The 5,253-nt window shown below is 52.8% G+C and overlaps 1 protein-coding gene across 1 annotated transcript in view; it reads left to right on the forward strand.

The window, feature by feature from the left end:
• Positions 1–5,253, forward strand: part of VDR (vitamin D receptor) — a 23,386-nt gene that overhangs the window by 11,252 nt on the left and 6,881 nt on the right. The window lies entirely within an intron of this gene.

A 5,253-nucleotide genomic window follows, 5' to 3' on the forward strand; every position in this document is an offset into this window, starting at 1 on the left:
TGAGCATCTTTGGTGGATGGAACAAAAGTCCAGGGGCTTCAGTGACTAGGCCAGGGTCATTTTCTGGTGTCGGAGCCGAAGTAGCAGAAGGAGGTCTAGAACTTCGATTTCAGATTGTGTCCACTCCGGCTGGCTGGAGTCTAATGCTTGGACTATCTCCCTTTGCATTAGACCTGCTCGAACCCCCTCCCCCCAACACTCAACATTGCAATGGATGGCATCGGGCAGTTCTGTTGCCAGAGAACCTCTTCAAAGTATTAAAAATCAAATATGTCACTTTGAGAACTAAGTTGCTCCTGGCCCAAGCCGGGGACTGTCCAGCCGCCTCGCTCCGACGCATGCCAAAGTTGGACCGTGGAGAAGGTAACTGGAACAACTGAGTGGGTAAGGGAAACGGAAGGAGAATCAGTGCCCTTGAATTAGGGTGTTGGTGAAGAATATTGGATATATCATGTAATGAGTGTTTTCAATGAAAAAAAAAAAAAAGGAGATTACTTAACCCAGTGGGTGCAACCATGGGCTCAAGCACAGGAACAGTGGTCAGAGTGGCACGGGGCAGGGCAGTGTGGGGCTCTGCTGTGCCTCAGGTCGTTATGGGATGGCATTGGCCGGGTGGCACCTAACCACCACAGGGCAGGTGCACGCTAGTCCTCAAAGTGACATTTTGCTTTTTAATGCCTTAAGAGATGTGTGACAGATTTGCCCCATGTAATACATCATTTGTGGTATTGAACGCTGCTTTGATGAGCATGGATTGTGGATCCAAATGAAATGAAGTCCTTGGGGTTGGGGTGGGGGGAGAATATTGACTACATCATGAACACATCTCTCTTGGAAGACATGGTCAGGACATCCTTTTCCCAAAATCACACGACAAGCCAATTTCCTGACCATACGGCGACTTTTGTTGTTTGACTGAATCGATAGGCATCAGAAGTTGTGTTGAAGGTGAAAATCCCCCGTGAAGAATCCGTCCACGGGCCCAGCCTGAGGTGCAGTTGACAACAAACACTTGGTTGTTTGGATAACAATGGCGGGCATAGTCCTTATATTTATTAAATGCTCTCAAAGACATACCCTTTTAATGCGTTTAGTAGCTATCATTGCCTCGCTATTTGTGCATGTTTGCAGTCTCTTTACTTTCACAAGTCTGTTTGGGCTAGTGCCAACACATGCATAGACAATACGATTGGGAAACAGGAGCCAATAAGCTATGTTACCGTCATCTTGTGTGGTGGTGATAGGTGCTGTTGTAGGCACAGAACTATACCTCCCAAGACCCGCCTACCAGCTCCTGATGCTCAGGCCCGGCCGTGGCACCCCGGGAAGCAGAGGGGGCTTGGACATTGACCGGTGCCGGGTGGGAACCAATATGAGGTGCTGTTTATTGTTTGGCAGGCCTCTCGGATGTCCAGGGAACCTGGGAATTGCTGTCCAAACTTCTACATTTCACACACACACACACACACACACACACACACACACACACACACACTCCGATACTGAGTCCATTCATCCCCGTGGTGATCCCTGTGTTACAGAGAAGAGCTGACCCCTCTAAGGTTTTTCTTGGCTGTTAAGTTTATGAAGGAACCCTGGGGACACAATGGATTAGCAAGGTCAGCAGTTTGAAACCACCAGCCAATCCGAGGGAGACAGGCAAGTCTACTCCCAGGAAAAGAATTACAGTCTCAGGAACCCATAGGGGCCGTTCTGCCCTGTCCTGTAGGGTCACTGTGAGTCAGACTCAACTCTAGAGTGAGCGACTGAGTGAGACGTTTTCATGGGGCCAATTCTCCAGGCTTGTCCTTCCTAGAACCTATAGGGTCGCTAGGAGTCGGCATTGACTTGATGGCAATGACTTTGAGACGAAGAGTAGACCTGTCTACAGTGACATCGGCCTCAATCGGCTTAAGGATGAAGCTGGAGGCGGGGGCCCTTGGGTATAAGATCCAGTCGTCATATGTTGTTAGAGTTGCACTTGTCCAATTTCCCATGAACACCAACTTTATCGTAGACCAGGTTTTAAACAGTAAACCCTAACATTGGACATCTGCAAGTGGGGATCTGAGAATGATGAAAGCTCTAATTCACTGCCATCGAGTCAGTGCTGACTCAGAGTGACCCTACAGGACAGTTGAACTGCCCTTGTGGGTTTCTGAGACTGGAACTCTTTTTGAGAGCAGAAAGCCTTCTCTGTCTCCCGAGGAATTCATTGCTGATGGTTTCGAACTGTTCACCTTGCCGTTAACGGCCTGGCACCGAACCACTGAGCCGCCTGAGAATGAGAGCATCGGTCCTGCAACAGCATGTGTGGTGCCTATTACCAATAATAAGATGTACCCTCCCCCAAGAAAAAGAAAAGTCTGGTCCTAAATGCGTCAGTGTGGTTCGTAGTGCGTTGTGACCCACACCAGCCCAACTGCCAGGAATTCCTCCTGCTGGGAATGACAGGGACAGCTGTGCGGCACGGAGAACCCTCCAGCGGTTGCTCAATTTGAGTTCCTGAGTTGCACATTGTGCAGAGGAAGGAGGCAGGGCCGTTTTGGCAGCTAGACAGGAACAGAACAAGAACCGGGGCCCAGCCTGGCTCCCTCTCTGCCTGGGATTTACCCTCTAGAGATTCCCTTGCAACCCACAGCGTCTTTCTCCCCGCCCAGCTCCCACCTCCCACCCTATCCCACCCCTCCCTGCTCTGGGCTACTGTTTGCAAAGGCCACTTATTCCAAAAGCTTGTTTGGGGTAAACAGTGAGATTGCACGGGCTGTGTGTACACTGTAGCAACCAACTTCCCATCTTCCTGTGAAGGCAGTCCTCAGCCCAGCCAGGTTCCCTTCATCCCTGCTCCAGTGGGAGATGAAGGGGGTGGACCCTCGGCCCTTCCAGATGCTCAAGTTTGGTGATTCTAAGTAGCTGGGATTGAGCATATGGGACAACGGTCCCTTAGACGAGAGGATGGTGAGACTTTGTCCCGTCTACTTTGGGCACATTGTCAGGAGAGACCAGTCCTTGTAAAAAGACGTCAGGCTTGGGTCATCCAAAAGGAGGACGCCCCTCAAGGATATGGGCTGCGCACTGACCACCACAGTGGATTCAAACGTGGCAGGCGTTGGGAGGATGCCACGGCGTGCTGGCGTTTCCTTCTGTTGTAAGAGGGTCGCTGTGCATCAGGACCGACTGGACCGCATCCTCACCCCACCCCACCCCCAATGCTGCCCATCTACCCAAAGTAACTCGAGACCCCACTTTTCTTCCATGACCTTGGTCTCCAGCTCTTAAACCAGTTACCAACAAGTCATCTTCAATATGGGGAATTTGCCTGTGTGAGAGTAGGATTGTGCTCCGTAACGTTTTCAAGAGCTGCTTTTGGGGGGAATTGGATGGCCAGACCTGGGTGGGCCTGAAGCGCAGATGGGCTAAGTCCCTCTCCTTTCCCCCCTGAGTTCTCTAGTCTAGCCCTGCACGGTGGCTAAAGAGAGTTGCACGGGAGCTAGAGATACCTAGCTCTTGTTGGAAAATGCATTCAATTGATCCTGAGCGGGCTTGGGTTGGCGTTTCTCTCTTGAGCATGATTTGATATGTCTGAGTGGAATGTTCTCCCATAAAAATGGGGCAGGTCTTGGCAAGAGCTTTCTCGTGGGATGGGGCTACCGACACTCTTCTGTGACTAGACGGGGGTGGTGTTGAGCCTGGCCAGTAGCCCAAGCCCAGGCTCCAGTGGGTCCAGGCAGGGCCAGGCCAAGAGCTCCCTGGTTCTACCGGTTTCCGTGCTCGGGGGTTCTGTTTTCCCAAGGAGTGAAAGAACAGTAGGTGTTGCGTTCTGGCAGCTTTGATCTTGCTGCCCGTAGGCGGGGGCTGCGGAGGGTGTGGGGAGGGCAAGATGAGACTTTTGTGTGGGTGGGTGAGCTGGGGGAGGTAGAGAACAGGAGGAGCCTCAAATGCAGGCTTGGTACCAAAGTGGGGTGGGACCACCTGGCCCGGGTGTGAACCGCTCCGCCCTGCAGTGTGGTGTGCCCTTGGCCCTGCTGCCTTCCTTGAGCTCTCTTCCCTCGGCCTCGAACTCGCGCCTGGTCCACCTGCAGAAAGATGCATGCATGGAGAAGATGGTGTCAAGAGTGGTAGCTTCATGACCGGGAGCAGCCTTGGATACAAGAACCAAGAACCCCAAGGCTTCATGGCCAAGAGTGGTGGGTGAGGAACCAGGCCAAATGGGCTGCAGCCCAGCCTTGCCGGCTAAATGCCTGCAGCATCCCTGCCACTTCCCTTCCCTGAGCCAAAGGCTCATGGGGGCCCAGCCCTCCACGTTCGCCCATCCATTCATCTCGCCAGCAGACAGCATCCTTGTATAAACTGGTGAGCATACAAGGCCTCCAGGGATTCGGTGTCTGCTGCGATGGCAGAGATAGACGCGTAAACAAACGATTTCTGGGAAGAGAGAAGAGCTCCACTAGACACCTGCTGGAGGTGCGTTGGAGCGTGGGAATGCAGGCGGAGGGGGGCTGATGGCAGCCTTGGGAGGGTGGAGGTGGGGGGCAGGAAAGATGGAACAGCAGCCCATTTCAGAGCACACTGTGAGTGCTCGGAAGGGGCCTCGGTGTGAAGACCCATCAGGTGACAGTTGGACCCAGGTCCAGGGAGCAGGCGCAGAGGCCAAGCCTGTGCTGCCAACGCAGGACCAACAACTAACTGACTCATCCATGCCCCTCGACATCCACCTCCCCGCCAGGCCCGGCCGGAGCGGCACGGAGGAAGCCCCTGTACCCTCGGGCAGGGGCGGTAACACGGGTGGTTTCCCACCCTGTTTGCTTTCATAGGAATAATAAGCAGGGATCCCATTGAGCTCTCCTTGGGCCCAAACACCCAGGGGCCGTGTGTCTGCTTTCTGGTCCCGTGTTGAGGGGGACCTTGAGCAAGGGGCATTGTGTACAATGGTGGACTTATTACTGCAGCCGAAGCTGGAAACATCCACAATGCCCCCTCCTCACAAAAGGCCAGTGGGAGTCATGAACGCTTGTGGAGTGAGTATCTGGACGGGATGTGGCACGATGGAGCTCGCTGAGAACTGGGACGAGGCACCTTTGGAGAAAAAAGATAAAAAGGAAGGAAATGCATCACGATGTTAACCGTGGTGATGAATCATTGGAGTTGCCCTTGATGAAATTTTTGGTCTTTTTTTAAAAAACAACACAAACCCTGACAATAAATGTGCGGCACTGCACATGTTCAATGAGCTAAAACCGCACTGGAGTGGTG

Source organism: Echinops telfairi, unplaced genomic scaffold (genome assembly GCF_000313985.2).
Source record: "Echinops telfairi isolate 266 unplaced genomic scaffold, ASM31398v2 ScPeMD7_12;HRSCAF=54, whole genome shotgun sequence".
NCBI classification, from domain to species: Eukaryota; Metazoa; Chordata; class Mammalia; order Afrosoricida; family Tenrecidae; genus Echinops; species Echinops telfairi.